Source organism: Phyllostomus hastatus, unplaced genomic scaffold (genome assembly GCF_019186645.2).
Source record: "Phyllostomus hastatus isolate PE091 unplaced genomic scaffold, TTU_PhHast_1.1 phas_contig_137, whole genome shotgun sequence".
In the NCBI taxonomy this organism is placed as follows: Eukaryota; Metazoa; Chordata; class Mammalia; order Chiroptera; family Phyllostomidae; genus Phyllostomus; species Phyllostomus hastatus.
Genome location: NW_025333583.1, coordinates 11,610,980 through 11,630,557, shown reverse-complemented (window position 1 = coordinate 11,630,557; position 19,578 = coordinate 11,610,980).

The following is a 19,578-nucleotide window of genomic DNA, read 5'->3' as shown; positions in this document are numbered from 1 at the left end:
GTTTGGTCCTCAGCCTGCTCTTTATGTGTAACTATCCCAAAACAGAGTATAATTCAGAAGCTATATGCAGTTTCTTTCATTATAATGCCATGATATCAGCAAATATGACTAGAATTCTCACAATCTTCTATTTTGGTATGGTTTTCTTGGACTCAGAAATCAAAAACCAAACAATTGCCATTAAAAATGATCAGATTTGGCATGTAGTTTTAAATGTTTGAAACTCTCAAAATATTAATGACAGATCCCCTATGTTTATTTCCTCTTTGGAAATAAATCTATCATCTCATTGGTTCCCAAAACAGTTGTGCGCCAATGAGCTTTCATCAGAAGAGGTTCTGGACACACATGTCAGTCAACACCCAAGTTTCCAAATGCAAGGTGACGGCAGTGTCGTCAGGAGAAAATACAGACTAGGCGTGACTTCACCCTTGAGTGGCTCTTCGATTCCTGCCGGACACTGTGCTAAAGGCAGTGAAAAGTGAAAATGTGCAGGCCAGAGGAAACAAGACTGCCTGATCTTTAGTGCCCGTGATTAGATCAACATTTTTATTAAGAATAGGTTTTAGAAAATAGACTCTTCTCTCAATGACTGCAATGAAAAACCATAAAACCAGAAACACAGATCAATGGAGCAGAACAGAGAGCCTGGACCTATATGGCCAACTAATGTGTGACAAAGAAGGCGAGAATGTCCAGTGGGGTAAAGGGAGTCTCTTTAATAAACAGTGTGGGGAAAACTGGACAGATACATGCAAAAAAATGTAACTAGATCACTTTATGAAACAATATACAAGAAAAAACTCAAACTGGATTAAAGGCTTAAATGCAAGAACTAAAATCATAAAGCTCCTAGAAGAAAACGTAGACAGTAAACTCTTTGACATCACCCTTGGCAATATTTTTTGGATATGTCTCCCCAGGCAAGAGAAACAAAAGGAAAAGTAAACAAATGGGACTATATCAAACTAAAAAGTTTTTATACAGAAGAAGAAACCATCAACAAAATGAAAGGACAACCCAGTAAATGGGAGAAGATATTTGCCAGTGATATATCTGATAAGGGGTTAATATCCAGAATATACAAGTAACTTACACAACTTAGCACACACACACATGCACACACAAAACCAATCTGATTAAAAACTAGGCAGAGGTCCTGAATAGACATTTCTCCAAAGAGGACATACAGACAGTCAAAAGAGAACCCTCGTGCACTGTTGGATTGTAAACTGGTATAGCCACTATGGAAAAGTATGGTGGTTCCTCAAAAAATTAAAACTAAACTACCACATGACCTAGCAATTCCACTTCTGGGTATTTATCTGAAGAAATATAAAACACTAATTCAAAAAGATATATGTGACCCTATGTTCATTGCAGCATTGTTTACAATAGCCGAGACATGGAAGTGACCAAAGCATCCATTATAGACAAATGAATAAAGAAGATTTGGTGCATAATACAATGGAATATTACTGAACCATAAAAAATAAAACCATACCATTTGCAACAACATGAATGGACACAAAGGGTATTATGCTAAGTGAAATGAGTAGGACAGAGAAAGATACATACCAAGTGGTTTTACTTGTATGTGGAATCTAACAAAGCAAATGAACAAACAAAACAGAAACAAACTCGCATGTACAGAGTACACACTGTTCCTCACCAATCAGGAGGAGGATTTGGGAGATGGTGAAAAAGGTGGAAGAGATTAAGTACAAATTGCCAGTTATTAAAATACAGATGGGGATGTAAAGTACAGCATAGGGAATAGAGTGAATAAGCTTGTACTAACCACGTATGGTATCAGATGGGCACTAGACTTATTAGAGTGATCACTTTGTAAGGTCTATAAATGTCAAATCACTATGCTGTACACCTAAAATTAATATAATATTGTATGTCACCTGTAATTAAAATTTTTTTAATTAAAAGATCTCTCAATTTTTGTTCTTAAAAAGTTAATGTTTATTCATGGGCTTTTATTTTTTCATATAAATTTTAGAAAGCCAGTTTCTCAAATTTCATAAAAACATCCTTAAAATTCTAACTGGAATGGCATTAAATGTAAGATTAATTTGTGGGAGAAATTAAGTTTTTACTATGTCACACAATCTCATCCTAGAATACACTGTATCTCTTGATGTAAAATTTACTTTCATTAACTTAGTTTTTAAAAATATTTCTACTTAAAAATCTTGTGCATTTTGTTAAGCTTATTCCTGAACATTTTATAGTTTCTTTTGTTGTTGTTGTAGAAGTTATTTTATTTTCTTGTGTTTTCTACTTAGTTTTATTATGCTTTGCAGAACTACTGACTTTTATATATGGAGCTTGTACCCATGATTGTCTATTTAGCTTTTTTCCTCCCTTCTATTAACTCTTTTTTTCTATTTTTAGGACTAATGTTAATTAAATAAGCTTGACATTTTTATCTCTAGTCTTCATATCTCTTAGTTTTTCATTTTTTCCATTTTTTTTACCCATTTCTGATACCTTCACAGGGGGTACATCCAATCTTCCACCTTGCTAATTATTTTAATTCAATCTTCACTCCAAACCATCCATTGAGACATTTCATCTGCTCAAATGCTAATTAAAGACCACTGAGTCACCCTAATGACACCTCACTGTGTAAAAGAGACTCAGGTAAGTTCTGCCCATATTCTTGACCCCAAAACCTGTGAGATATAACATTTATTTCCTTAAAGATGACACTAAGTTTGGCCCAGTTTTCTACACAACATTCAATAACCAAATCATCATGAGATGGTAAACAACGTTGTTAATTCCAGAGACAGATGAATCGAACCCCAGTCTAGGTCTTGAAAAAATAAAAAATAACATAAAACTATCCAGATTTCAAAAACAAAATAAAAGCCACCCAGACTGGTCTGAGTGCAGTCAATCCTGTCCCTGCTCTTGCCCCTCAGTGATGTCACAGGAGCCGCGGCATCACAGAGACATCACACTCCCAAGGAGCCTTCCTTGTCCCCGGACTCACCTGTGTGGACCACCTGGGGGACACTTCCATTCCTGGTGCTATCTCCCGCTTATTACCTGGAGCAGCTAGACTCGTTATGAGTACATCAAAATGTGCTTGTGTTTGCTCTCTGGATTCTCCGAGTGATTTTTAAAACACCTTTTCTGTAAGCTAAGAGCCTCTAATGAGGACGGAAACCATCAATTCAAAATAACATTAGGCTGCAAAAAAGAACAGCTCACTATCTTTTTGGCTGTGAGCTGACAGTCCCCACATAGGGGTCGAATAGCAGACTGTCATTCAGCAGGCCTCACTAAAGATGACAACCTACCACTGCCCTTGACGAAAACAAGCATGTATTTGCCTCTAATTTGTCACAATTATGTACAATTCAAAAGCTGGTTGCCCAGGAGAGAGCACTGAGCCTGCATGTGAGGGGAAGAAGGTATGAAGTCATTAGATACTCCAAACCCAGTATACCTTGTGGGAAGAGTAGAAAGATCCTTGGGAAAGTTGGGTTTGTTCGTTTGTTTTCCTACTCAGCCTCAGTTTCTTCATCCATACAAGAAAAACAATAATACCCACTCCCAGGACCAAAGGCAGAAATTATATCTAAATTGCCTGAGAAGCACTCAATAAACAGGAGCTGTCGCTTTTATCTTTAATACGGGAAGAATGAGCCTCAGTGATTCAAAACCAGGTTAAAGCCAGAGAGATCAAGGAAAGGAAGCGCTCTGTGAAGATGTTACTCTAAAACCAGTGATGCTATGGATTCACTAGGAAAACACCAGACACACCACAACCAAACCACTCGGGGCTGCTGCATCAGAATCCAGGAAGTCCGTGCAGGCAAAATATTCGAAAGAAATCCAGGGCACGGAGAGCTCCTGTGGACAGCCCGTGTTTGACCTGGCTAGCCCATCCCACTTTCTGACGTTTCTGAAGGGCAATTTGCCTTGATTAATTCTCATTAGAATACTCAGGAACAGGAAATCTTTAGGTGGAGGGCAATACAAATAAAATAGGAGGTAGAGATGTTGTTATCAAGAATTCCTTTTGCAGAGAGCTCTCACTGTTTGGAACGAGTACTTTGATAAGGGTAGCAGACACTGTCAGTGTTCAGCCATCCAAAACTGCCTCTCCTGGTGCTCCAAGAGGTAATACAGGTTTTTCATGCTCTCCACCACGCACCCAGACTGAAGGAGACAGAGGAGATCCACTCTTCCGTTTAATCGAGTTCCCCAGTCCTCCCTTCTCCACTCTCCTCCTCCTCAGGTTCATCAGCCCAATGCAAATTAATTGGATGCCATAACGAAGTTTCTGTCAGCCCACCAAGTCTAACCAACAAGCATAAACAGTTTAAGTTTTTTCTTCTGTTTTTATGTGCCAATGGTAATTATTCTGCAGCCATTTTACAAACATATATTTTTCCAAAAGTGTGTGCCAGATCAAGTCATGGTGTTTTACAATAAATTATTTTGAATCACTAAGCAAAGAGAAATTTCATTTAGAAAAAGCAAGTAATCATCTACATAATGGCAGAATCTGAAACAATTTTTAGGATGCCATAATACTTTCACCAAACATGGAGACATCCTCCCCCACCCCCACCAGCCTGTAAATTCTTTGTCTTTCCACTATGAAGCAGCTCCATTTCCCCTCCCTGGACCTGGGCTGGCCCTGTGATATGCTTCACTCAACAGAAGGCAACACACTGACACTGTACAACTTCTGAAGCTGTCTCAAGACATTTGTAGTTTCCTTCTTCACTGGTTAAAATACTGCTCTCTCTCTTTCTGTTTACAACACATCATCTGCACACTGTATCGTGTGTTCACCATCCCAAGTCAAGTCTCCTTCCATCACCATTTATCCCCTCTTGATCCTCCTCCACCTCCCCACCTCTACCCCGATGATCACCACTCTAGCGTCCTTTTCCATGAGTTTTCCCTCCCTCCCTCTCTCTCTCTCATTTTTTGCTCTCTTTTTGAAGCAAGTTGATATATTCTTAGAAGTCCAAGGCAAGGCTAAGTTGAGAAGCCACGTGGAGAACCAAGATACAAAGGGGGTCGTGGAGCCAATACTGACTGTTGGACATGTGGGTGAGACATAATGAATGACCCAACCGGTCCAATCTAGATGCCTGCAGTCCCAGCCGATACCATATAGAGAACCACCCCGTGAATCCAATCAAGCCACAGCTTCATCAAATATGATACATTTTTAAGCCACTAAAATTTGTTATGTGGTAATATGTAACTCTCTCTCTTTCTCTCTCTCACACACACACACTCATGTTAGATCAGTTGATAAATAAATTACCAGTTTTCATCTGACCTAGATTTAGAAGGATTCTTAAACTTGTTAAACCATCAGGAAAAGCTAGTTTATCCTCATGAATCCAAGACTATGTTTCCTCATCTTAAAATCTACACACCCATGACTAGTACTATACCTGGTCATCATATAAATGTTTATTAAAGAAATTATGCTTTTCAGGAGATAGATATTTATAATGTCAAAAGTAAATGGGGTATAAAGGGTGGAGACTTTTTGATAAGCAGTGTAAAAATCTAAGTAAGACTTGGAAAATATTTTGAGCATTTTAAGAAGAATGACATTTACTGATGAAATGCTTTCTTTCAATAATAAACAAGAAAAAGGGGATGGAAAAAAGAAAATGCTTTTAGTGATGTCATATTATTGTCATATTAGATTGACCTTTGATTTCTGATATGTTTCAGAAAATATTTCCTGTACTATCATGTAGAGTTTAGCAAGTTTTTAAGTTCAAAGCCAAATTTCAATTTCACTTACTTTTACAACACTGTAAAGTACAAATTTCGGGCTACCTACAGCTTTTAGATTCCTCTCATGTGTTACTTTGAAAATTTAATAGTCTGGGCATTAAAGACCCCCTTTCTAATTCTTGAAGATGACACTGAATCTATGCATGACTGAGAATCTAACGTACAGATTAACCTTGATTGCAATTTATGATTCTCCTACACCACTGTAGGTGATTATGAGGAATAGCTCAGAGAAATATTTTTTATATATTGTGAGGCTAAAAAAATTACAAGTCTTAGAAATGAAACATTTTTTTTCTAAGAATATATACTTAAGAATGTAAATAACCTCCTTTAAGAAATAATTCTCTACCTTCTGAAGATATATGAAGGAAGGATAATAAATAATCTGAATTGTTATCCAAACTATATAATAGTTATAATCTTGGTATATAATAAAAGTATTCCATGATTCTAAGCATGTAAGGTATTTATTAAAGATATCACTAATTTTATCTACCTTTGACTACAAGGCATATAAAATAATTCAAATTTAGATAGGTTGTTAATATTTTGACAATATTAAATTATTGCAAATCTCTTTCTTGGAACCAGAGAGCTTCTGGAGATGCTACCCATCTCTAAAATATTAGACCTATTTCAGGTCAGTAACTCGTCCCATTTCTCCTGACAGCCAATAACTTTGTCAGTCTTGGTCAAGTACATATATTGGCTATTTTTTTTTCCTTGATAGAATATGCCCTAAATTTAGTGTCAATTAAAGTTTGGTGTCATAAGCCTCCTAAATTATAATTCCTTATATCAATGGAAAACTTAATTTACACATGCCTTATTACTTGATGTTCAAAGCAACCTGCCAGGATAGTCAAAAATTATTGGTTTTTTTTTATACAGGCTAAGAAAATGAGACTCTGAAAGGCCTTGTCCAGGTAGACAGTCAATGGTCCGGTGGGACCACAGTGCAGAACCTCGACTCCTTGTCTCATATGCCTGCTGCTCTATCAGGCTGCTGCAGACCACAAATATAGTTTCACTTGAGGGATTGATTGCAGAACCTACAACTGCTGACTTAAAAAGGAAAGTATAAATTTATTTTATGTCATATTAGAAATTACAGAACATTGTGAAGGACAGAGACATAAAGTATAGTTATTGTCAAAAACACGTTTAAAAAACAGCACATCAGAAGAACATATATTTCCTTGCTGTGCGTCCTCCAACTCACATCTGCCTAGTTTACTCAGAAAAAACAAGCATGTTACCTCCACCTCTTCTGAAAAACCCACATTGCTACAAAAGAGTGAGATACAAGTTATTCTGTCTTGTGAACCCAAAATATTGCTGACTAAATCCTGATTTCAGAATTGCCATTGTTGGTAATAAGCCAAAGGAAACATTATTTAAAAGGAAAATTTGGGGACTGCCAGCCAAGATGGAGGCATAGATAGACACACTGTGCCTCCTTGCACAACCAAAAGAAGGACAACAACAAATTTAAAAACAAAAAAACAACCAAAACTGATAGAAAACTGAACTGTATGGAAGTTCGACAACCAAGGAGTTAAAGAAGAAACATTCATCCAGACTGGTAAAAGGGGCAGAGATAGGCAGCCGGGCAGAGAGGACTCATGGCAAGGCACCAGCTGGTGGACCAAGGTGGGCAAGGCAGTGGCTGGCAGATCTGGAAAGGTGGTGGATTGTGGAACAGGCGGTCCCATGTTCCCATGCAGATAAACCAGGAGTAACAACTGGGGAGCAAGACAGACCATGTGACCCAGAGTTGCAGTGCGTGAAAATAAAGCCTCAAATCCTCTGACTGAAAACACCTCTGGGGGTTGCAATGGTGAGAGAAACTCCCAGACTCACAGGAGAGTTCATTGGAGAGACCCGCAGGGTCCTAGAATGTACACAAGCCCACCCACCCAGGAATCAGCACCAGAAAGGCCCAGTTTGCTTGTGGGTAGCGGGGGAAGTGACTGAAAACCAGCAGAGAGTGGAGCAAGCGGCACTGTTCCCTCTTAGACCCCTCCCCCACATAGAACATCACACATGGGTTACCCTGCTCTGGTGAACACCTAAGACTCCACCCCTCACTATGTAACAGGAGTGCTGAGACAAAAAAAAAAAAAAATGGCCCAAATGAAAGAACAGATCAAAGCTCCAGAAAAAATACAACTAAGTGACAAAGAGATTGCCAACCTATCAGATGCAGAGTTCAAAACACTGGTTATCAGGATGCCCCAGGAACTCACTGTGTACTTCAACAGCATAAAAAAGACCCAGGCAGCAGTGAAGGTCGAATTGTGTGAAATAAAGAAAAATCTACAAGGAACCAATAGTGACAGGAAGGAAACCAGGGCTCAAATCAATAGTTTGGAGCAGAAGGAAGAAAGAAACATTCAACCAGAATAGAATGAAGAAACAAGAACTCAAAAAAACAGGAGGCTTAGGGGCCTCCAGGACAACCTTAAATGTTTCAACATCCAAATCATATGGGTACCTGAAGGAGAAGAGGAAGAACAAGAAATTGAAAACTTATTTGAGAAAATAATGGAGAACTTCCCCAAACTGGCAAAGGAAATAGACTTCCAGGAAGTCCAGGAAGCTCAGAGACTCCTAAAGAAGTTGGACCCAAGGAGGAACACATCAAGGCACATCATAATTACATTAGCCGAGATTAAAGAGTAGGAGAGAATCTTAAAAGCAGCAAGAAAAAGAAGATTGTTACCTACAAAGGAGTTCTCATTAGACTGACAGCTGATTTCTCAAAAGAAATCTTGAAGGCAAGAAGGGGCTAGAAAGAAGTATTCAAAGTCATGAAAGGCAAGGATCTACATCCAAGAGTACTCTATCCAGCAAAGTTATCATTTAGAATGGAAAGGCAGATAAAGTGCTTCCCAGATAAGGTCAAGTTAAAGGAGTTCATCATCACCCAGCCATTATTATATGAAATGTTAAAGGAACTTATCTAAGAAAAAGATAAAAAATATGAACAGTAAAATGACAACAAACTCACAGCTATTAACAACCAACCTTAAAAACAAAAACAAACTAATCAAACAACTAGAACAGGAACAGAATCACAGAAATGAAGATCACATGGAGGGTTATCAGTGGGGGAGTTGGAGGAAGAAGAAAGGGAGGAAAATGTACAGAGAATAAGTAGCATAAATGGTACATAGAAAATAGACAGGGGAGGTTAAGAATGGTATAGGAAATGTAGAAGCCAAAGCTCTTATATGTATGGCCCATGGGCATGAACTAAAAGGGTGGAATGCAGGTGGGGGAGGGGGGGTGCAGGGTAGAGGGGAATAAAGGGAGAGAACTCCCTTTATGGGACAACTGTAATAGCATAATCAAGAAAACATATTTTAAAAAATTAATGGTTTCAATGCTGTTCTTCATATATAAAATAAAACATTATTTAGCAAAATGTTATATTGAACCCTGTTTCAGAAATACTTGAATTTGCTCTGATAGAGACAGAAAAGCTTGACATCTTAAGTCTTGGACACGAGCAGGTGCTCTGATATGAGTTGCAGTCACATTTCTTATTATCAGGAGACGGTGATTTAATTTAATAAAGCCTTGACTTTTATGTGGCAGAAATATGTAGCAAAGCTCCAAGAAATTGAGAAACCTTGTACTGGCCTAATCATGCCTAGCAGTGATTTGAAATTAGTTGGGTAAAGCAGAATCCTTCAAGCCACAGAGAGTACATCTACATAAATATCAGAAGCTTCAGTGTGATTGCATCAGCTCTTATCATTTTAATAGCAGAAACCCAGCCGCTGAAGCCAGCAAACCCCACCAGCGCCGCAGTGAGACTGGCTCCACGCACAGCGGCAGGACAGAAGTACGCCCAACGTCCCCGGAGGCCTGTGACGACTCCAACCTGCAGCACTCACGGCTCACAGCTCCCCTATTGGTTCCCAAGACAGTTCAGCACTCAAATACATCTCCCAAGTTCTTAGGTTCCTTTCATACTAGATGGGACAGATTTTGCCTCTTTTCTGCCTTTTCTGGTTACTAGTACATTTTACCTAAAAATGCAAGAATATTCTCTGAGACTGGCCTGTTACATGAAAAGGTAAACATAAATTCCATCAGATCAAAGGCAAAAGAAATGCGCACAGGCCACTGTCCTCTCTCAAACACAGGCATATTGAACACCACATTGTCCTCATATTTTAAGGCAGACAGGGAGAAATCACAGTTATCTTCCCCAGCTAGACCATTCCCCAACATTGTAAGAAATTCATCACTGGCAGTGAACCTGGACAGTGTTCTTCGCTGGGTTGTCTTTTTATCAGTTTCATCCATCTTGCTTTGAAACTTGTGAAGATTCTTTTATTTAATCCATTAATTATATGGCTGAGAAAAAGTATGTATTTTGTGTTGCTTTGCTTTGGGAGGTGGCAGAGTTCTACTCAGGACTGATTCTGTCTTTGCCAGCCATTTATTTGACACAGGTTTGCTGTGGGAATTATAATGATTTCATAAGCCAACAGCATACAGGATAATATCTCTTAATAAGCCAAATTAAAAAATAGCATACTCCAAGCAACTAACAGATTAATCACACTATTGTTGCAGGCAAGGGGAGATGAAAGAAATAAAGTCAAAATGTAATTTGAGGTGTGTGTTTTATGTGAGTCTGGTTTCTCCAGAAAGGTGGCTTAACTACCCGGGAGGTGACTTCCAGCTGCCAGAGCAGAAACACCAAATCCCTGGTCATCTGAGCACTTTGCCAGGGAATGGAGGCCCTGCGCTGTTGCCATCCAGGGGCCGCTGCACATTTTAGCCCCACTACTGACCACAGTCTCCTTGACCACCGCGAGAGCAAATGTCTCAACATCCTCACAGAGCTGTTTAGGTCAGCAAAGTGCTCCTGTCCCAGACAGAACCTCTGGAACAGTCCTCGCAGACTCTTGGTAGTTCCAGTCTGAGGGTTCTTCCCCACGTGTTCTTATCGGTAAGACCCCAGCGGGGCCCCTCCACACCTAGGCTGTGGGCTGTCACAGACGACAGATGAGATGAGGCATCCCCAAGCAGCTTGCTTCACTCTCAGAGCAAAACGACTTTCCTTCCCAAAGCGACTTGATTTGTCTTTGTCATAAACAAGTGGATTTGAAATCAGATTAAACCCAGGCACTACAGGTCCCCTGTGACGGCCAGACTGCCCCGAGCCCACCCTGAGAAGCTTACCATCCTCATAGACCTCTTGTCTTTTAGAGCAAAAACAATGCTATCAGCCCTTTATCTCTTAAGTGAATGTTTTGTGGTTTTGGTTTGCATTCCCCCTGGGAGTGGGGATAGGCTGAGGAAGAAATCCTCACATTCCTTATTGTCTGGAGTACAACTATTTACGAGAAGGTCGGCCAAGGACAAAGGATAAGGGAGCAGGTACTTAATCCCAGTGGAGTTCAAGCCCAGTATAGAGGCTTGACCCAATTAAGGTAACTTTCTAACGTCTTAAGGCCTGAATGTGAATATGCATGCATATATACAGATTTGCATGCCATTCTTCTGCAGGGGTCAAGCTCATTCTTTCTGCCTAGCAAGAACATCTCATTCCCTCCCAACCTAGTCCCTCCAACTTCAGGAGGCTGCTCCTGCTCAGGTGCACTGCAGGCTACAGCCGCTGCTCCTCCAGGTCCTCCCAAGTTTCAGGATAGTTTGTTCTTTCTGCTGCTCTTCTGGAACATACTACACATGTGTAATCACCATGGGCAAGCACACACACACATACATGGTAGCCCCTTCTTCCTCACCAGCAGTTCCATTTTTATTGTTGTTAGAATCAACACTTTGCAGATGGGCAGATCCTGTGGCTTTCTGGCCAGTAAGACACAGAAAGCAGATTTGGGGTATGGCTGATGGATCCGGGAGCTCCTTTGCTCTCTCCTTCTTTTTAATTTAAAATGCAGACATGATGGCCAGAGCTTTAGTGGACACCTTGTAACAATGCTGCAAGGTGCACAAAGGGGCCTACTGTACCAGTCTTGGGCCACTTGCCTCGAGATTCCATGTTTCATTAGAGAAACGTAATCCTCTCCCTGCTGTAGGCCACGGCCTTTCAGGTCCATGTGACTGATCTATTGCTCAGCCTGGCCCCGTGTGTATGTTACTCGATGTATGCCAAGCACGCTACATGTTCTCATTTCATCCTCATGAGCCATCGATGCATCACTGTGCCCATTTTACAGAGGAGGAAAACAGTACCAGACACGAAGTTACCTGCCCCAGTCATTCTTACCTTTTATAACTTCAGGTTAGCCCGTTACTAACCAGTGCGGCACGTTGCTTCCTTCACACTGCTTTTCAGAGGTCATTCTCTTTGGACTTGTTGCTCCAGTCACCTCTGGGACTGATTCTTGACACCAGAGGTTTTCTGGAGTTGTATCTGGGTTCAGAGATGGAGTGGGCTCTTGAGTCACACTGTCTGAACTCAACTCTCAGCAGGACGAAAACTAACTGTTCGACTTTGGTCCAGCTACTTAAACTCTCAGAGCCTAGTACCAAAGAAATGAGGCTGTGGCAAGAATTATGAAATATGCATTATTAACCAATGAAAACTGTGTCTGATTATGGTAGGTCTGCAACAAGAAAGCATTCACTGCTGCAATCACTATCCAGTCCTAGCTTTAAGGAGCTTGTACAAATTAGGTTACAGGGTTTGTCTGTTTTGTGAATGATAACAGCCAGACCTGGCTGGTGTGGCTTAGCAGATTGAGCGCCGGCCTGCGAACCTAAGAATTGCTGGTTTGATTCCTAGTCAGGGCACATGCCTGGGTTGTGGGTCAGGTCCCCAGTAGAGGGCGTGTGAGAGGCAACCACACATTGATGTTTCTCTCCTTCTCTTTCTCCTTCCCTTCCCCTCTCTCTAAAAATAAAATAAATAAATAGTAACAGCTAAAGGACCATTGGCTTTCACCAGTAACTGGGAATGAAATGAACATTTTAGTAACTTTTTGATAGCTACACTAAGTAAAGACTGAAGTAAAAGCTCAATTTGTGTGTTTGGGGTTGGGGGGATGGAGGGCAGGGAGAGAAAGAAAACAAATAATTTAAGGGCAAATGAAAAAAGTTAGTGTCCCATTCACTGAAGTGGGTGAACTCCTGATGGCTTTATAAAAGTCATTCCATTCCATAGACCATTCCAAGAATCTTGTGAACAGGATTTTTCCCTCTCAGATGACAAAGCTAGAAAAAAACTAGAGAGCATCTAAACTGAGAACTTCCGAGACTGCCTGCCACTGGACAGCGAAGGAGGAACAGAAGCACAGAGCAAGACAGGAGAATGGGGATAGCTATGTGGATAGAAGTTTAGAACTTAAAAAAAAAAAAAAAGGTGTGCCAAAGACAATGCAATCAGTCTCCTGTCAAGACATGGGACAGAGATGGAGACCGACGTCCTTGTAGTAAGGGAGCACCTATTGAAACTATCTGGTGACAGGACTGGTGAGAAGAAAACACCCAAGTATAAAATGGAGAAAATAGGAAAATGTAAGAATCAGGATGAGAAAGCTCTGAGGTCCAGTTCCGTAGCCTTTTAGCCGGCGTGTGATGTGACATTTTTAACAAGCAGTAACCTGCCTTTAGTGATCCTGATACTCACCTACAAATAGAAGAGATTTATGAAGGAACAAAATTTTGGAAAAGGTTCAAAACAAGAGGAGGAAATGGCTCAGGATCAAGATTCTAATTCAGTTTCCTGTCACTCAGCACACACTGACAACTTTAGTGGGGATGAGTCCATCAAGGACAGGTCCAGTTCCATTCCTTTTTTGTTTTACTAGTTCATTTTCTTCAAAAGTTATTATGTAATATTTAACACATTCCCCAGCAGTAACCACCTGGATACATTTCTATAGATTATTTACCACCCAAAGCAAGCTCAGTGGTTTACTGCCCCTACCTCCCACAATGGAGACGTAAATTGAAAACTAGATGACTGTTTTCTTACAGATGAAAAGCCACAAAACCTGAAAGCTTATCTGTCAGTGAAGAGGCTTGGCTTACCTGCCAAGAAATTCTTAAGAAATTACAGTGTGACATAAAAAGACATAAAACAATTATTATACAAACTTCAGTGTGTTTGTTCTTTCTCCCCCTTTCCTCAACCCTAGGGAACTGACTGGCTTTCTACTTGATCTTCCACCCCTAAAATATCTGGTTGGTCCTCGTCAGGTGTCCTTATCTTTCTGCTTCATCATGAGCTGAGAGCTCTTTTTTAATGATGGCTCTTCAACATCCCCATCACACCCCGCTCCACCAGGAGACTTTCATGTGCACCTTTGCAGATCTCCTGAGCACGACCTCTACTCCTACAAATCTGAACAGTACTACCTGAAGAAAAAAGGGCCCGCTAAAAAAATTCACTGGGAATGTACTGGTGCTTTATACGAAGAATACTGGAAACTGACTCAGTGGGCTTTTTCTGGGTAGGTAAGGATTCAGTCATTTAAAATCATCATTCAGCCCTGACTGGCGTGGCTCAGTTGGTTGGGTATTGCTCTACAAAGCACAAGGTCACCAGATCGATCCCTGGTCAGGGCCCATGCCTGGGCTGTGGGTTCAGTCTGGGCAGGGCATGTGGATTGACTGATGCTTGTCTCTCATATTGACGTTTCTCTCCCTCTCCTTTTCTCTCTCTTCCCGCCCTCTAAAACAAATAAACAACAACAAAAAAATAAAATCTTTAAAAAAATTAAAAAATAATAAAATCCTCATTCAAGGGTTCAAATCTCATTTAGAAAAGAAACGTTGACTAACTTTGGTTAGCAGTTGCCCCAAGCCCCACGTGACTAACCTAACCTGCCTTATTTTGTCCAACTTTATTACTCTCAAAGGACCACGTTACATGATTTTAGACAAGTGTGTGCCCAATTATTTCTAAGTGTTAGAAATAATGCAAAGCACCAGATGTTTTATTAACTATGCACAGAAGGTAAGAATTTCTGGTTTGAGAAGAATGAGTACCTATGTTTAAGGCAATGCTTCACTGCCTGCCCCTTTCTCTGCCTGAGAACTACACTCAATAACCAGACGTGACCCTCAACACAATATATAATTGGTGAACATGCCTTCGTAGAGAGGAGGAAGGTCAAAACCAAGTGCCTATAGAGGGGACACAGACAGGGATTCCTGAAAACCCCACTTTGCTAACTAGGAAGTATTTACCAAGCCAAAATCAGGGGTGAGGGCAGAACAAAACCGTTTTTCAGACAAAGCACTTACAGATTGTATACTTTCTCCTGAGGCTCCTGAAGGACAGGGTCCACTAAAACACAGCTGTAAAGCAGACAACAGGGACTCTGGCAGCAAAGAAAAGCAAAGGGGTCTGCCAGGGTCTGGAGGAGAATGGGGCTCGCAGGGCGCGCTGGCACGCAGTCCACACGGCAGCGGGGCGGCAGAGGGCCGCAGGAGGGCGGTTTCCAGGAAGAACACAGGCTAGTGTGTTACCCAAACAGATCCGTCTTGGAGAAAAATGAGGCTGCGAGACCTTTTCCAGAGATGTCAGAGAGGAGTGGAAGATGTAGACGTAGGTTCAAAAGTGTAGATATAGATTTTTTTAAACTAATAAAAATTCAAGAAAAGTGAAAAGGTGTACAGAAAAGAAACTGCAATCATTCAAATAACTCTGAAGGACACTATTTCCATAGTCTTCATAGTGAAAAGCCTGAAAAACCCATTTAAATTACCTATTGGGAAAAAGGGCAGAGGAAAGAAGGGATCTCGGAGTGCCAAAATGATCAATTATCATAACAGGAAGTCAATAGGTGTCTAAAGTGGATGAATCAAAAGAACACAGCACACACACACACCTACTTATGTAGAAGGCGAATAAAGTCAACTACCAACAGAGCACAAAGTGGTTGTTTTTGCATAGAGATTGAGAAAGAGGGACAGGAGACTGATGCTTTTCAGTCTAAATCTTTTCGCACCTTTTGACTTCTTTCCATTTTGATTGAATATTGGGGAAGCACTGGTTACTAAAATTGTATAGGTTTCAAGTATACAATTCTGTAACACATCGTCTGTGTACTACATTGTGTGTTTGCTACCCCAAGTCAAGTCTCCCTCCACACCATTTATCTGACTTTTTAAACTATGTACACAAGTTACTTCACTACAATATGGAAAAAATTTTAAATGCCAACAAGTCATTTAAAAAACCTTTCTTACATTAAAATATGTCTCCCTTCTAATGACTACATCTGAATTTATTTTTTAAAAATACAGCATGAAGATTAAAAAGATGCATTTTTAAGAACAGTAGATTAAATTTGCTAACTAAGCAAATTAAACACTGAGGGCAAAAACACTCATTTCCTATTCAAGGCTTAAGCAAGCTGCATTTCCTATTTCTGACTTGACTTCCTAATTAAAGAAAAACCTTCTAGTAAACTATTAATAAAATGTCATTCTTGTCCACACATGCTTACACACACACACACCCCTAAAAGTATCACTCAAGGGGAATCAGAAAATGTTTCGTGAATATCACGGTAAATATTACCCCATCTGGTCCAGAGAGTGAGTCCTAGATACCATTTCAAAAGTAACCCGAATGTGCCCAGAGCAAGCACTGCTCGATCCTTCCGCCCCGTGCGTCCTGTGTGGCGAGGCAGTCTTCTCGAAGGATGCCCTGGCCCAGTGTCGGGCGCCTGCCCTGCCCCAAACAGTGCTTGTGCAATCGCCTGCTGACTTGTTGGGCTCTCCTGGCAGAGTGTGAGCGCCTCGCAGGCTGTGGCCATGAGTTATGCGCCTCAGGGGCTCCATGCGAACACCATCACCTGATGGCCAGTAGCTTCCCAGTAAATATTTAACGAGCCGATGGACATATCAGTGAGCGGATCGCAGCAGACTCTTGTCCAGCCTCCTTTGAAAATGGAAATCTAGGTAAGTATTTTTTAAAAAGAAAAGGATAAAATGCCTATGTATAATTGCTGGGGAACCTCTGCATAGCCCTTTACAAATATGAGGATACTTACTGGGAAAGCCAACTGCCTTTTTCACAAGAAGATTTGGTTCTTCTGTCATATACCTGGAAAAGGAAGGCCAACGCAATTCTTCAGACTGTACTTTCCAGAATGCCTTAATTCCCTTTTAAAGTAAACTCAGCATCATATTTGTTAACCACCACATCCACGGCCCAGAAAAATAATTGGAATTTACTACCAGGACCTCCGCAGGAAAAGGAAATGGTTATCACAGTGAGAATAGTAATGTCACATCCATCGCCATATTCTACAGCAAACGCCACATGCCTTATAGCTTTAGAGATGTGTGTCTGGGTAACCAGATTCGGTACGCACATCGTATACGGCTAACATTTAGTCAAACACACACACTGCGTTGCAGCAGGCACCTAAATCAGGAATACAATTTCTACCAGGTACGACCACGGCACAAGTGAATTTTCAACAATAAATGACACCAGAGCAGTGCCTTGCAATGGGGGAAAGTGCAGGCATAAAAATCACCCAGAGAACATTTTCAAATTATATTCCCCCATCCTATTCCTTCTCCCTCTTTGAGCTTTTTTTTTAACCCTTCAACCCCGAAGAAAGGCATGTCCTCCCATCTCAGAATCATTCTGTACTGAGCTACATTTATTGACTGAAATGTGTCCTATACTTCTGGTAAACTTCTGCGCTCTGGGGACAGCTACAAACATAATTCCTTAGGTTTTTTAAGCATGGCTCGGTTTAATGATAGCAAACCCATCCAACTGCTATATCAAATTGACCAGTTGGTTGTGGCTACTTGTGGGGACAAGGGTTGAGACCATAAATGAAAGCGTTAAGAGCCTTTTTGGTCTCAACCACAGGTGAGGTAGTGAGTGAAGTCTGCTAAAGTAGATAGAGATGGGGGTTCCGGCACCGGTGGGATCAATGCCCTGTCCCTTCTAGATGTCCTGGGCCAGCCCCATCCGTCCATTTAAACGGAAGTCAGGTCCCAGTCTCTGGAATGGCAAATACTTTGATTTACTTAAAGACGCAACGTCCCCTGAGATGGTGAGGCACAAAAAGAACCCGTGTGTTTAATCCGGGCCCAGCCAGTAGGAGCCCATGTGATGCTGTCTGGACCTGTTTCCCCGGCTCAGCACGGTGTCTCCGCACTGTGCTAATGCAAAATGATCTCTGAGGTCTCTACCAAAAGGCCCAGGATTCCTTCCACCCGCAGCCCTCCCCCCAGTTTTTCTGTGTTAGTTTCTAACCCCTGAGATCTGGAACATTTTAAACCTTACATGTAGTCTCATCAACTCATGAAAATCAGAGCAATCAATTAAGGCTCATTTTGTAATTTTTATATTTTAAGCACAACTATAAGTCTTCATTTAAATGTATATGCTTGTGCCTTGCATTTTACAAAAATGTTAATGACAGATGGTGACATAGCTTTACATTTTAAAGAAAATCTCCCACTCAAAATTTATTATAACTACGCTTTTTGCTTTTATTTTTTATTGCATTTTTCATTAGCATTTAGTCCCCTTATACTGCCCCCCACAATCACCATGCTGTTGTCTGTGTCCATGAGACCTTTTTCCTTTTTTTCCATCCCTCCAACCCCAACCTCCCTGCCCCACCCCCGTAGCTGTCAGCCCACTTCCCCACTCCCTCCACATCCTGACGCCCCCCATCAAGCTGTCAGCCTACTCTCCATCTGAGTCTGTCTCTGCGCTGCTTGTTAGTTCAGTTTGCTCATTAGATTCCACATACGAGTGAAATCATATGGCATTTGTCTTCTCTGACTGGCTTATTTCATTTAGTTTAATGTTCTCCAGGCCCATCCATGCTGTTGCGAAGGGTAAAATCTTCTTCTTTTTTAAGGCCAAGTTGTATTCCATGGTGCCAATGTCCCATAGTTTTATCCAATCATTTACTGATGGGCACTTGGGCTACTTCCCTATCTTGGCAATTGTAAATAATGCTGCAATGAACTATGTTTACATAGCTTTATCTGTAATAGAAATAATCCAAATATTCACAAGCAGGGATTTGATTAAATAAATTATAACACATGTTGTGGATAGGATGCAACTACTGAAAATTATGGATAAAAATATTTAATTACATGAGAAATTATGCAGTAAAAGTTTCTTCAGGGTTTACTTCTTAGTTATAAAAGCGGTGTGTGCTTGAATAGAAAAAAGATGAGAATGTTAATAGTTGTTTGTGAAATGTTAATATTTTTTGCAAGTGTTGTGGGTTAACTATTTCCAAGACCCAAGTAAATAAACAAAGTGGAAGGGGCTAGACAGTAAGGAGTAGTGGGGACTGTGGAAAACTGAAGTACACATGCCTTTCAGTAGCATTCAATAAATGTGTTTAACACTCCTAAGGCCAGACAAAGCAATTCGTTACTTCATGATTCCTGGATTTGGGGGTTATTTTCTTCCATGTTTCTGTACTCTGCAAATCTTCTACAGTAATTATGTGATACTCCTGTAAACAGAGTTATTTAAAAATTTGAAGATAGCTATACTGGTAAAATTCAGGAAAAGGCTTTTATAGTTCACTGATGGCAAAATGTTTGGGTATTATTATTTTTTCAGTAGAAATATAGGAATTATTTTGGCATAATTATAGTATTAATAATGAAAATAAGTCTCACAAATGGACTAAAAGTAGAAAAAAATCAGCCTCCACTTTTCAAATAAATATGTAGTCAGGTTATCCCAAAGTTGTACAGCAGGTCTGAGATGGCCAAAGGGCTTGTGACACCAAGATGCGAAGTCTGGCCCGTGCTTTCTAACGTAGATCT